Below are 15,917 nucleotides of genomic sequence, written 5' to 3'. Positions count from 1 at the left end.
CGGGAACTCATTTCAACACAAAGTTTTTGTGATAACTTAGATAAAATGATTCTAACTTCCTTCTATCGTGTGTCGGCAGATGTCGACGTGGAGGATCTGACTCGACGTATCTACAAGTTCTTTGGCCCGGGGACTGTCTACGACCTGCCGCTCAACGATCCTTACCGCAAGAACGGAGGTACAGTCAATAATGGTCGAGCTACTCGGAATATGTAGTTAGTTACGCTACAACACTGCAAAAAGTCAGTGTTCAAAAACAAGAAAAAAAATACAAAAATTAGGGGTATTGTCAGGTTCAAACACTGATGACATCTATTAAACAGACTAAGAAGCAAGGAATCAAACAGAGACAGATTTAAATGTGTCTCAACTGAGGAGAAACGTCTGGGCTGTACTCTTTTACAGTATCCCACCACGCTCTGACGAAAGATTATTTGGACTTTCCCTGATTACATGGCAACAGCTGTTTCCAAAGGGACGGGGGTCGTAAACAGCCGCCGCCTTTGGTTACAAAACGGTTCAAAGAAAAGGTCGTAAACAGCCGTTGCCCTCGGTCACAAAACAGTTCAAAGAAAAAGTCGCCAGGCCCTGCCTCCTCTCCGCTTTGTAGATCTCGGGTCAAGACAAAATCTTCCTGTGGATTACAATACATCAAAGAAACCGACACCCTCATGTCGCTCCCCATCCTACACAGTGGAGTTTTACAAGCCTTTTGCTTGGTAAGATCAAAGACAGCTTTTGCCTGCTCGCCGGGAACTCATGGAAACACAAAGTTTTGTGATAACTTAGATACAATTATTCGGACAGGTATTTTATTTGAACAAAGCAAAATGATCTGCCAATAGAACAAGATTATTTGGCTTGTCAAGGCTTTCCAAAACAAGTAAAATGAGCTAACCTCAATGAACCCCAAAAATACCTTAAAATAAGTATATTCTCACTAATAACAAGTGCACTTTTCTTGGTAGAAAGAAAATGAGACCTTTTTGCTCAATATGTTGAAAAATGTTCTTAAATGAAGTAAATGCTAGTGCCATTATCTTGACATAATGATATGCGCTCGGCATTACATTTCTTGAAACCAGCAAACTTTACTAAAAACTAATTTATTGTTGTTAATGGGAAGGCAACAAGGCAAGCGCTTGTTACTCTCGGGGTCTCCTAGCTGCTCAGGCAAATCATATGGTCTAAAAATGAATTTCTCAATGGATAACATGACATCATCGCGCCAAGTGCATGCTCTTTCAGTCAATTAGTGCATAGGCTGACCATATTGTGAAATCCCAAAAGAGGACACATATATGCGGGCAGCACGCCAAGGCCGGGACGAGGAGAAAATGTGCCAATGATACTCGAACTTGCTTTATAAATAATATATTTATTTAAATAAAGCATTTTTTTGGGGTCCCACTTTTTTGTAAGCATTTTGAAAACAAATGATAAATGTATGCGTTATTCTGTTATATCTCACATTTTATATTGTGTTTTGGAAAAAGGTTGTCATAAACGTTACTTAAATGCCTACTGATAGACCACGCAGTCTGATAGTTTATACATCAATGATGAAATCTTAACATTGCAACACATGCCAATACGGCCGGGTTAACTTATAAAGTGACATTTTAAATTTCCCGGGGAACTTCCGGCTGAAAACGTCTCGGTATGATGACGTTTGCGCGTGACGTCAATGGTTGAAACGGAAGTATTCGGACACATTGTATCACAATACAAAAAGCTCTATTTTCATCTCAAAATTCCACAGTATTCTGGACATCTGTGTTGGTGAATCTTTTGCAATTTGTTTAATGAACAATGGAGACTGCAAAGAAGAAAGCTGTAGGGGGGATCGGTGTATTAGCGGATGGCTGCAGCAACACAACCAGGAGGACTTTGAGTTGGATAGCAGACGCGCTATCCGACGCTAGCCGCCGACCGCATCGATGATCGGGTGAAGTCCTTCGTCGCGCCGTTGATCGCTGGAACGCAGGTGAGCACGGGTGTTGATGAGCAGATGAGGGCTGGCGTAGGTGGAGCGCTATTGTTTTTAGCATAGCTCTGACGAGGTCCCGTAGCTAAGTTAGCTTCAATGGCGTCGTTAGCAACAGCATTGCTAGGCTTCGACAGGCGGCACAGCATTAACCGTGTAGTTACAGGTCCAGTGTTTGGTTCGGTGTCTCCTGATAGTAGTATTGTTGATCTTCTGTCTATCCTTCCAGTCAGAGGCTTATTTCTTTTGTTTCTATCTGCATTTAAGCACGATGCTATCACGTTAGCTCCGTAGCTAAAGTGCTTCACCGATGTATTTTCGTGGAGATAAAAGTCACTGTGAATGTCCATTTCGCGTTCTCGACTCTCATTTTCAAGAGGATATAGTATCCGAGGTGGTATAAAATACAAATCCGTGATCCACAATAGAAAAAGGAGAAAGGTACAAGGGCTCATTGGATTCCACACTAAGTTACGGTCAGAGCGAAAAAAGATACGTCCTGCACTGCACTCTAGTCCTTCACTCTCACGTTCCTCATCCACAAATCTTTCATCCTGGCTCAAATTAATGGGGTAATCGTCGCTTTCTCGGTACGAATCGCTCTCGCTGCTGGTGTAAACAATGGGGAAATGTGAGGAGCCTTTCAACCTGCGACGTCACGCTACTTCCGGTACAGGCAAGGCTTTTTTTTATCAGCGACCAAAAGTTGCAAACTTTATTGTCGATGTTCTCTACTAAATCCTTTCAGCAAAAATATGGTAATATTGCGAAATGATCAAGTATGACACATAGAATGGATCTGCTATCCCCGTTTAAATAAAAACATTTCATTTCAGTAGGCCTTTAATTCATTAAAAAAAAAAAAAAAAAAACACATTTGAATACATATGTAAATGTATCAGTTATAAACATTCATTCACTTTCTTCTTTCCTTCATGGATCTAAACTTTACCACTGCTGGTAGTTTTTTCTATGTTTTTATTTAATACGTTGTAGGTGTATTTATTTCAGTATAAAAGAGTAAAAAGTGTTTTGCTTGGGTCATGAAATGATGATAAAGGTGTGCCAGGGCATACATACATTTTATATTTAACGCTTAAATCTCTGAAGTCTACATCAACTTCACATCTATTTCTCATTTCAAAATGTTTTAGTTTTTTTTTTTTTATGTTGTTTTTTGTTTGTTTGTTTTCCGCCCTTTTTTGTCAAACAAAACTATGTTTTTTTATGGCAAACACACAAAATATGCAAAATCTTCCACCAAAAATATTTTTCTTAGTGGAATATTTGATGTGAAGTAATGGGAACCTTGGATAGGTCAATAATTCATCATAACATTGATTTTGATTCAATATTATGTTTTGAGCAATGACAGTTTGAAAAAAAAAAAAAAAACAGCTTTGTTTTATTAGTCAACATTGCAACTTTTTCTAAATTACATTTCACCTTTAAGCTTTTTTATTTCACTTTTGTTATGTTTTTGTTTATTTGAATAGTATTTTTAGAATGTGCCGTGGGCCTTTAAAACATTAGCTGTGGGCCGCAAATGGCCTCCGGGGCACACTTTTGACACCCCTGCTATAGATAATAAAAAATGTAATCTGTTAAATCTATGGATAAAAAGCAGAGCCTGGCGACGCATGCGCGTTTATCATAACTCTCTCGCTCTCTCTCTCTCTGCCCCTCCCTCACCAATGCAGCTGCACACCTTCACAATTTGTTTTGTTTTTAACCCCTTCTTAGCCCTGAACGCACATTGAAAATACACGCAACCCTAACTCAAAATGCCGGACATTTGAGGCATTTAAGAAACTCCGCCCTGACAAAGGAGGACATGTCCGGGGAAAAGTGGACGTATGGTCAGTCTATTAGTGCGCATATATATACAGCCCGGCCCCCGGCCAAACATTTTTTTATTGTAACTTTGAGGAATTTATCTGAATGTGCATGAACTATTTCTGTTCAAAATTGTTTGAAAAGTCACATGTGAAATGTTTAAATATTAACTGTCAGTTTACTGTACTGTGCCAACTGTACTACTATATGAGTACGTATTTTCTATTGTTTCATTGAAGATAAAACAGCAAAGTCCATTTGGCTGTCATCTGTTTTAATTATGAGACACAATTGTGTCAAAATCATGATTTTTTTTTCATGCTTGAAAAAAGAAATTATTACTTTAAACAAGTAGTTTTATACTTGTGAGTGTTGATGACACAGCTTTGCAACAGCTGATATTCTAGTTTCAAGAATGTTTTACTCAATATAGGTCATCAAATCTCAGCAACAAGCTGTAATATCTTACTGGGATCATTTAGGACCAAAACCCTTAAAACAAGTAAAACACTCTAACATCAAATCTGCTTAGTGAGAAGAATTATCTTTTATTTTTTTTATTTTTTTTAGACATGTATCTCGTGCGCATGGGATACATGTCTAAAAAAAAATTTAAAAAATAATAAACATTTTTTACATTTTTTTTATAACTTTATAAAAAGTTTCTCGTACGCACGAGATACATGTCTAAAAATAAATAAATAAATAAATACCCCTTTCGGGGCTCCGTACAAATCATTGTATTCTGTTTTTATTTACCATTTACACAACGTGCCAACTTCACTGGTTTTGGGTTTTGTACATCTAAACATATGATCATGCTACAAGTCAGACTGTCCTTTTCTTGTTGCTTTTAACAATACTGACCTACTATCATCGCCTCCCTCACTGACTTTTACTGATGTGCAAAAACTGCATTCAATAATAGATCTGTCAAATGAAACGGTTTTCAACTTCTAGGTCCCAAAGCCATCCTTCCCATTGATGGTCCTTGGAGGCATGGGAGCCTGAAAGCTTTCATTAGAAATGTGGATGCTGGAAAAGAAGAAACTGGTAAAAAAAAAATATATATATATATATATATATATATATATATATATATATATATATATATATATATATATATATATATATATATATATATATATATATATATATATATATATAGATTTTAAAAAAAATAGCTCTGCAGCTCTGATGTTAATTTTTTTCCCCATGTTTCTACTTTGTGAGGGTGTGACGTGGACTGTCAAATGGACGGCGTCACCAAGTTTGCTCCAGCGGTGGCGCTCTACGCCGGCCGTCCTGACATGCTGGAGAAGGTGGAGCGGGCGATCAGGGTGACCCAAAACGACGACATGTGCGTGGCTGTGACGCTGGCTGCTTCAAGGTGGGTTCGAAAAAGCTGACGACATTTGTCAGGTTTAAGCACCGAACTATCTATTAAACAGAACAAGAAGCAAAGAAGAGACAGAGTTCAATTTTGCTCATGAGGAGAACGCATGGAACTGCACACTCTGTTACGGTCTCACCCTACGCTCTGAGGAACAGTCCCACGCGCTCCTCTATTTATTCAGTTTGGGAGTGCCCTAGTTACATCGCTGAGGCTGCCTCTAAAGGGAGGAGTGTCCAAAGTGCGGCCCGGGGGCCATTTGCGGCCCTCAGCTATTTGTTTACCGGCCCGCCACACATTCTGGAAATGCTATTGCAAAAATTAAAAAAACATTTAAAAAAGTGGAATGAGGTGAAATCTAACTAGAAAAAGTTGCAATGTTGACACAAAGCTGACATGCAGGCTTTTTTTTCTTTCTTTTGTCTATCTTTCTTTTTTCTTTTTTTGCCATTGCTCCAAAAAAAAAAAAAAACAATGTTACAATGAATTATTGACCTATTCAAGGCTCCAATTATTTCAAATATTTCACTTTAAAATGTTTTATGTGGGAAATATTGCATATATTGTGTGGTTGCCATACAAAAACATCATTTTATTTGACAAAAGAGCATAAAACAAACAAAATAATAGTTCAAACGTAAAATTGACAGATATATCTGAAGTTGAGCTCGTAACTTAAGTGTTGAAAGTTTAAAGAAAAAACTAATAAAAATGTATCACTTTCTGAGTGGGGCACCTTTTGGATCCCAAATATATTTAATGGGATTTTATTTATCTTTTCACTGTGATTACTCAAAAATAATCATGAATTAAAATCAATGGTGTCCTGCATTATTGATCTTTTTAAGGCTCTAATTACTTCACATCAAACATTGCTTTCTGAATATTTTGGGCTTTGGGGGAAATACTGCATATTTTAGTTGTATTATAAAAAACAAAGTTGTCTTTGACAGAAAAGGCATAAAACCTTTTTGTTTTTTTAAACTTGATATCAACCTGAAGTTGATATACTGTACAGATTTACTGTAAGCGTTATATAAATTTAAAAAATAATAATTTGACTCGTTTTTAATATTTTAATGACTTAGACCAGGGGTCACCAACGCGGTGCCCGCGGGCACCAGGTAGCCCGTAAGGACCAGATGAGTAGCCCGCTGGCCTGTTCTAAAAATAGCTCAAATAGCAGCACTTACCAGTGAGCTGCCTCTATTTTTTAAATTGTATTTATTTACTAGCAAGCTGGTCTCGCTTTGCTCGACATTTTTAATTCTAAGAGAGACAAAAGTCAAATAGAATTTGAAAATCCAAGAAAATATTTTAAAGACTTGGTCTTCACTTGTTTAAATAAATTAATAATTTTTTTTACTTTGCTTCTTATAACTTTCAGAAAGACAATTTTAGAGAAAAAATACAACCTTAAAAATGATTTTAGGATTTTTAAACAAATATACCTTTTTACCTTTTAAATTCCTTCCTCTTCTTTCCTGACAATTTAAATCAATGCTCAAGTAAATTTATCTTTTTTATTGTAAAGAATAATAAATACATTTTAATTTAATTTTTCATTTTAGCTTCTGTTTTTTTGACGAAGAATATTTGTGAAATATTTCTTCAAACTTATTATGATTAAAATTTAAAAAAAATATTCTGGCAAAGCTAGAAAATCTGTAGAATCAAATTTAAATCTTATTACAAAGTCTTTTGAATTTCTTTTAAAATTTTGGTTCTGGAAAATCTAGAAAAAATTATGATTTGTCTTTGTTAGAAATATAGCTTGGTCCAATTTGTTATATATTCCAACAAAGTGCAGATTGGATTTTAACCTATTTAAAACATGTCATGAAAATTCTAAAATTAATCTTAATCAGGAAAAATTACTAATGATGTTCCATAAATTATTTTTTTAATTTTTTCAAAAAGATTCGAATTAGCTAGTTTTTCTCTTCTTTTTTTCGGTTGAATTTTGAATTTTAAAGAGTCGAAATTGAAGATAAACTATGTTTCAAAATTTAATTGTCATTTTTTTCGTGTTTTCTCCTCTTTTAAACCGTTCAATTAAGAGTAAATATCATTAATTATTAATAATAACATAGAGTTAAAGGTAAATTGAGCAAATTGGCTATTTCTGGCAATTTATTTAAGTGTGTATCAAACTGGTAGCCCTTCGCATTAATCAGTACCCAAGAAGTAGCTCTTGCTTTCAAAAAGGTTGGTGACCCCTGACTTAGACCCTTTATGGTCCCCGGGAGCCCTAAAGGTAAAAAACAAACAAAATCCATATATTTTGTAATGTTTTGAAAATGAAAAATATCAAAATGGCCCCCGCATGCTTTCATTTTTCCGTGTGCGGCCCTCAGTGGAAAAAGTTTGGACACCCCTGCTCTAAAGGGAGGGCTCACACATATCATGCGAGCAGCTCAGCACGCACAATACGTGGTTATTCAGAACGGAATGTGCCGGGGGGGGCCTTGTGATTTCGCCCTGTCTCTGCTTTGTCTGCGTGCTGTCGCCTTATCTTGGTTGAGGTCCTGGTACGTCCTTGACTGTTAGCGGGCTAAAAGACAGAAAACATCTGCGGCGAGGTCACCCCTCATATGCCGTGGAAGATAACAAATTGTGTGCCCTTGCACGAAGCAGAAAAGAGCACAATAGATAATAACTATAGCAACGGCCTTTAAGCATAAGAGTTGTGTGATGGCTTATATATATTTATTCTAAAACATTACACCGCTAACAATAGGTTTTCTTTGAATTTTTGATGTTTTATGGCTGTGGACAGGTTTTTGGAGCATTTTATTCTGAACGGTCCAAGTTCCGAAGCCATGGATGCTGTTTTGGCACAACTGAAAGATCCACAAAGGCAGAACCCTCAAGATCTTGACAATGCCGTCATTGGTAAGAGTCTTTAAATGTTTCTAGTCTCCCAGCCAGTTATGCTATAGAAATACAACACGCTACGACACACTTCAAATATCGTGGCTTGACTTTATTCTCCATGATGGGCGTGATGTGGTACAGCACAGGTGTCGAAAGTCATTTTATATGGCCCTCGAAAGCCTGGAAATAATATGTATCAATAAAGTACTGTAACTTTTCTTACTAAATGCATTCAATCAAGCATGTTGTTTCAATGTTGTATTTGTTTTGTAGAATTTTGGTCGGGAAGTGACCAAATTTCAATGTCAAATCGACATCACAACCTAACATTGAATAGAGTCGTCAAAAATCATGTTGTTTCAACTTTCTATTTTAACTTGGAGAATTTTGGTTGGAAAATGACCAAAATTCAATGCTCAAATTAACGTCAGAACCCAACATTGGTTAAACGTTGTCAAAAAGCATGTTGTTTCAACGTTGTATTTGTGTTGTAGAATATTGGTTGGGAAAAGACCAAAATTCAATGGTCAAATCGACGTCAGAACCCGACATTGAATACACGTCATTAAAAGGCATGTTGTATTTGTGTTGTAGAATTTTGGTTTGGAAATGATCAAAATTCAATGGTCAAATCGACGTCACAACCCAACATTGATTAAACGCTGTCAAAAAGCGTGTTGTTTCAACGCTGTATTTTAACTTGTAGAATTTTGGTCATGAAGTGACCAAAATTCAATGGTCGAATCAACGTCACAACCTGACATTGAATAAAAAAAATTGTCAAAAAGCATGTTGCTTCAACGTATTTTAACTTGTACAATTTTGGTTGATGACCAAAATTCAATGGTCAAATTAACGTCAGAACCCGACATTGATTAAACGTCGTCAAAAAGGACGTTGTTTCAACGTTGTACTTGTGTTGTAGAATATTGGTTGGGAAATGATGAAATTTCAATTGTCAAATCAACGTCAGAACCCAACATTGATTAAATGTCGTCAAAAAGCATGTTGTTTCAACGTTGTAGAATATTGGTTGGGAAATGACCAAAAATTCAATGGTCAAATCAACGTCGGGACCCAACATTGATTAAACGTCGTCAAAAAGCATGTTGTTTCAACGTTGTATTTGTGTTGTAGAATTTTGGTTGGAAAATTACCAGAATTCAATGGTCCAATCAGTGCCAGAACCCAACATTGATTAAACGTCGTCAAAAAGCATGTTATTTCAACGTTGTATTTTAGCTTGTCGAAGTTTGGTTGGGAAATCACCAAAATTCAATAGTCAAATTTACGTCAGAACCCAACATTGATTAAACGTCGTCAAAAAGCATGTTGTTCCAACGTTGTATTTGTGTTGTAGAATATTGGTTGGGAAATGACCAAAAATTCAATGGTCAAATCAACGTCGGGACCCAACATTGATTAAACGTCGTCAAAAAGCATGTTGTTTCAACGTTGTATTTTAGCTTGTCGAAGTTTAGTTGAATTCAATAGTCAAATTTACGTCAGAACCCAACATTGATTAAAAGTCGTCAAAAAGCATGTTGTTTCAACGTTGTATTTGTGTTGTAGAATTTTGGTCAGCAAGTGACCAAAATTCAATGGTCAAATCAACGTCAGAACCTGACATTGAATAATTTTGTCCAAAAGCATGTTGTTTTAACGTTGAGTTTTAACTTGTCGAATTTTGGTTGGGAAATTAAAGTCAGAACCCAATATTGATTAAACGTCGTCAAAAAGCATGTTCCAACGTTGTATTTGTGTTGTAGAATATTGGTTGGGAAATGACCAAAATTCAACGGTCAAATCAAAGTCAGAACCCAACATTGATTAAACGTCGTCAAAAAGCATGTTGTTTCAACGTTGTACTGTATTTGTGTTGTAGAATTTTGGTTGGAAAATTACCAGAATTCAATGGTCCAATCAGTGCCAGAACCCAACATTGATTAAACGTCGTCAAAAAGCATGTTGTTTCAACGTTGTATTTTAGCTTGTCGAAGTTTGGTTGGGAAATGACCAAAATTCAATGGTCCAATCAGTGCCAGAACCCAACATTGATTAAAAGTCGTCAAAAAGCATGTTGTTTCAACGTTGTATTTGTGTTGTAGAATTTTGGTCAGGAAGTGACCAAAATTCAATGGTCAAATCAACGTCAGAACCTGACATTGAATAATTTTGTCAAAAAGCATGTTGTTTTAACGTTGTGTTTTAACTTGTCGAATTTTGGTTGGGAAATTAACGTCAGAACCCCACATTGATTAAACGTCGTCAAAAAGCATGTTCCAACGTTGTATTTGTGTTGTAGAATATTGGTTGGGAAATGACCAAAAATTCAATGGTCAAATCAACGTCGGGACCCAACATTGATTAAACGTCGTCAAAAAGCATGTTGTTTCAACGTTGTACTGTATTTGTGTTGTAGAATTTTGGTTGGAAATTTACCAGAATTCAATGGTCCAATCAGTGCCAGAACCCAACATTGATTAAACGTCGTCAAAAAGCATGTTGTTTCAACGTTGTATTTTAGCTTGTCGAAGTTTGGTTGAATTCAATAGTCAAATTTACGTCAGAACCCAACATTGATTAAAAGTCGTCAAAAAGCATGTTGTTTCAACGTTGTATTTGTGTTGTAGAATTTTGGTCAGCAAGTGACCAAAATTCAATGGTCAAATCAACGTCAGAACCTGACATTGAATAATTTTGTCAAAAAGCATGTTGTTTTAACGTTGAGTTTTAACTTGTCGAATTTTGGTTGGGAAATTAACGTCAGAACCCAATATTGATTAAACGTTGTCAAAAAGCATGTTTCAACGTTGTATTTGTGTTGTAGAATATTGGTTGGGAAATGACCAGAATTCAATGGTCAAATCAACGTCAGAACCCAACATTGATTAAACGTCGTCAAAAAGCATGTTGTTCCAACGTTGTATTTGTGTTGTAGAATATTGGTTGGGAAATGACCAAAAATTCAATGGTCAAATCAACGTCGGGACCCAACATTGATTAAACGTCGTCAAAAAGCATGTTGTTTCAACGTTGTATTTTAGCTTGTCGAAGTTTAGTTGAATTCAATAGTCAAATTTACGTCAGAACCCAACATTGATTAAAAGTCGTCAAAAAGCATGTTGTTTCAACGTTGTATTTGTGTTGTAGAATTTTGGTCAGCAAGTGACCAAAATTCAATGGTCAAATCAACGTCAGAACCTGACATTGAATAATTTTGTCCAAAAGCATGTTGTTTTAACGTTGAGTTTTAACTTGTCGAATTTTGGTTGGGAAATTAAAGTCAGAACCCAATATTGATTAAACGTCGTCAAAAAGCATGTTCCAACGTTGTATTTGTGTTGTAGAATATTGGTTGGGAAATGACCAAAATTCAACGGTCAAATCAAAGTCAGAACCCAACATTGATTAAACGTCGTCAAAAAGCATGTTGTTTCAACGTTGTACTGTATTTGTGTTGTAGAATTTTGGTTGGAAAATTACCAGAATTCAATGGTCCAATCAGTGCCAGAACCCAACATTGATTAAACGTCGTCAAAAAGCATGTTGTTTCAACGTTGTATTTTAGCTTGTCGAAGTTTGGTTGGGAAATGACCAAAATTCAATGGTCCAATCAGTGCCAGAACCCAACATTGATTAAAAGTCGTCAAAAAGCATGTTGTTTCAACGTTGTATTTGTGTTGTAGAATTTTGGTCAGGAAGTGACCAAAATTCAATGGTCAAATCAACGTCAGAACCTGACATTGAATAATTTTGTCAAAAAGCATGTTGTTTTAACGTTGTGTTTTAACTTGTCGAATTTTGGTTGGGAAATTAACGTCAGAACCCAATATTGATTAAACGTCGTCAAAAAGCATGTTCCAACGTTGTATTTGTGTTGTAGAATATTGGTTGGGAAATGACCAAAAATTCAATGGTCAAATCAACGTCGGGACCCAACATTGATTAAACGTCGTCAAAAAGCATGTTGTTTCAACGTTGTACTGTATTTGTGTTGTAGAATTTTGGTTGGAAATTTACCAGAATTCAATGGTCCAATCAGTGCCAGAACCCAACATTGATTAAACGTCGTCAAAAAGCATGTTGTTTCAACGTTGTATTTTAGCTTGTCGAAGTTTGGTTGAATTCAATAGTCAAATTTACGTCAGAACCCAACATTGATTAAAAGTCGTCAAAAAGCATGTTGTTTCAACGTTGTATTTGTGTTGTAGAATTTTGGTCAGGAAGTGACTAAAATTCAATTGTCAAATCAACGTCAGAACCTGACATTGATTAAAAGTTGTCAAAAAGCATGTTGTTTCAACGTTGTATTTGTGTTGTAGAATTTTGGTCAGGAAGTGACCAAAATTCAATGGTCAAATCAACGTCAGAACCTGACATTGAATAATTTTGTCAAAAAGCATGTTGTTTTAACGTTGAGTTTTAACTTGTCGAATTTTGGTTGGGAAATTAAAGTCAGAACCCAATATTGATTAAAGGTTGTCAAAAAGCATGTTGTTTCAACGTTGTATTTGTGTTGTAGAATTTTGGTAAGGTAGTGACCAAAATTCAATGGTCAAATCAACGTCACAACCTGACATTGAATAATTTTGTCAAAAAGCATGTTGTTTCAACGTTGTATTTGTGTTGTAGTATTTTGGTCAGGAAGTGACCAAAATTCAATGGTCAAATCAACGTCAGAACCTGACATTGAATAATTTTGTCAAAAAGCATGTTGTTTTAACGTTGTGTTTTAACTTGTCGAATTTTGGTTGGGAAATTAAAGTCAGAACCCAATATTGATTAAACGTCGTCAAAAAGCATGTTCCAACGTTGTATTTGTGTTGTAGAATATTGGTTGGGAAATGACCAAAATTCAACGGTCAAATCAACGTCAGAACCCAACATTGATTAAACGTCGTCAAAAAGCATGTTGTTTCAACGTTATGTTTAAATTGCTGCACGTCAAGACCTAATTCAACAAGTTCTCAACGTTGTTTTAATGTCTTGACAGCCCTGAAAAAAGTACATTGTGATTAACGCATCATGTGTCATGAAAATGTAATATAATCCCTGTAAAATGATGCATGTTTCTTGTGGAAGCACACCTCCACCAGGTGAAAGACAACCTGACCAGGACATCTCAGCAGCTCATACCCGACGTGTTCACCAACACTTGAGGTAAGCTAAAGTCGGAAGGTCTGATGACTTGGCAAATATTGCACGCCCCTGCTGTCGCTCCTTAGGTCCAGCAGCCTTTCATCTCCACACTAATGATCTCCCGCCAACTTTTATTTTCCTCTCCCTACTGAGTTAACAGTCTCACATTTTACAAGGCTAAAAGGTGCAGACTGTGTTGCAGAAAAGCACTGATGTCGGTAAACACAAACCTATTTTCCGGTTTCTGTATTGACGCTGTGTTTCAAAATGTTCAGCCTTGCCTGGTGCGTTCCAAGGAGCGCTGCATGGCGTCCTGACGTTGAAGCAGTTGGATGAAGCTGTCAGGGACACCATGCGCCGCGGGGGATGCACCGCCAGCCGAGCCTCCTTCATCGGAGCCTGCTTCGGGGCACAGGTAAAGCAACGGGGGGGGGGGGGGGGGGGGGGATAACACACCCACCGTAGTCCAGTTTCATTTCAGACTTAGTTCAAACAGCCTTTGAAGTATATTGAATTTTATAACCGTAGAGTAGCTAAAGGACAAAAAAAGTCCTCATGGATTTTTGAGTGTATTAATCATCAAAAAAACACAAAAAATTGCAGCATTGCAGTTAAAACATACTTGCCAACCCTCCCGTTTTTAGCGGGAGAATCCCGGTATTCAGCGCCTCTCCCGGCAGAGATTTTCTCCCGACAAACTCCCGGTATTCAGCCGGAGCTGGAGGCCACACCCCCTCCAGCTCAATGCGGACCTGAGACTGAGTGGGGACAGCCTGTTCTCACGTCCGCGTTCCCACAATATAAACAGCTTGCCTAACGAATTCAAACGAATGGAAACAAGAATTTCAGTTCATCCAGGACAGTTCGAAGGGGAAGGTGTATGTTGCCTGTAAATATGTAGAACAGACTTCTCCATTGAACACGGTGGCCGAAATGATTTACTCATCATGACCGGAGAAGTTAAACAGGACAATACTGCCATCTAATGGATAGCCACCGGAACACTGAAATTTAAGTATTTCTTTTATGTAAATAAAATAAATAAATATATAAATATATATATATATATATATATATATATATATATATATATATATATATATATATATATATATATATATATATATATATATATATATATACACTGAACACTGAAATTTAAGTATTTCTTTTATGTAAATAAAATAAATAATATATATATATATATATATATATATATATATATATATATATATATATATATATATATATATATATATTTATATATATATATATAGCTAGAAAGTCAAGTATTTCATACATATATACACTACCGTTCAAAAGTTTGGGGTCACATTGAAATGTCCTTATTTTTGAAGGAAAAGCACTGTACTTTTCAATGAAGATAACTTTAAACTAGTCTTAACTTTAAAGAAATACACTCTATACATTGCTAATGTGGTAAATGACTATTCTAGCTGCAAATGTCTGGTTTTTGGTGCAATATCTACATAGGTGTATAGAGGCCCATTTCCAGAAACTATCACTCCAGTGTTCTAATGGTACAATGTGTTTGCTCATTGGTTCAGAAGGCTAATTGATGATTAGAAAACCCTTGTGCAATCATGTTCACACATCTGAAAACAGTTTAGCTCGTTACAGAAGCTACAAAACTGACCTTCCTTTGAGCAGATTGAGTTTCTGGAGCATCACATTTGTGGGGTCAATTAAACTTTCATCTCAAACTCGACAGTTTATTCTTGTTCTTAGAAATGAAGACTATTCCACAAAATTGTTTGGGTGACCCCAAACTTTTGAACGGTAGTGTATATATATATATATATATATATGAAATATATATGAAATACTCGAGTTGGTGAATTCTAGCTGTAAATAACCACGCCCCCAACCACGCCCCCCCCCCCCCCCCCTTATCAGTATTTATTGCCACCTTTCCCAACTTCTTTGTCACGTGTTGCTGGCATCAAATTCTAAAGTTAATGATTATTTGCAACAACAAAAAAATGTTTATCAGTTTGAACATCAACTATGTTGTCTTTGTAGCATATTCAACTGAATATGGGTTGAAAATAATTTGCAAATCATTGTATTCCGTTTATATTTACATCTAACACAATTTCCCAACTCATATGGAAACGGGGTTTGTAGAATAAAACTCTGCTGAGGGCCCCCAGCCGTGTGGTTAAAAAACGCCACGTTTTATTCCTTTTCGGAGTCTTTCCGTACTCCGCAACTGCCAGTATAAGTTTGTTGCGATGACGATGCAAATGTCTTTTTTATCATGTGCTTCCAGACTGGCCTCCGAGGAATCCCGGACTCTTGGAAGGAAAGGACGCTCCGATATCCTCAGCTTCTGGAGCTGGTTGAGAATATGTTCCAAAAAACCGCCTAACTTTGCATGTCGTCTTTGTGTTGGCCTCGTGTTACGTAATCCCCTACTGACAGTAAGTGTGGCTGTACGTGAAAACGTCCCCTCCTGTTGCAGATGTACTTTAAAAATGGCAATTCATGACAGTCTCGTGTAAAAGTCCTGGACAGAACGAGACTTGAATATTTTTGTCGCGTTAAATGTGTTATGTAATAAGTCGGTACGTGCCAATAAAATATAACATTACTCGCATGTTGTTTTAATTGAACTTCTGAGGCGGGAGATGGATTGCTGAGGTTTCTTAAGGTCTGGAA

At 36.5% G+C, this 15,917-nt stretch overlaps 1 pseudogene; it reads left to right on the top strand.

Annotated features, from left to right (window-relative positions):
* LOC133630231 (crystallin J1B-like) overlaps positions 1 to 15,857 on the top strand; it is a 28,897-nt pseudogene extending 13,040 nt beyond the window's left edge.
* The last annotated feature ends 60 nt before the right edge of the window (positions 15,858 to 15,917 follow it).

The sequence above is a fragment of the Entelurus aequoreus genome, linkage group LG15, assembly GCF_033978785.1.
Source record: "Entelurus aequoreus isolate RoL-2023_Sb linkage group LG15, RoL_Eaeq_v1.1, whole genome shotgun sequence".
NCBI lineage: Eukaryota > Metazoa > Chordata > Actinopteri > Syngnathiformes > Syngnathidae > Entelurus > Entelurus aequoreus.
Note: the sequence above shows the minus strand (reverse complement) of the source record. Positions and strands in the feature narration are given on the sequence as shown.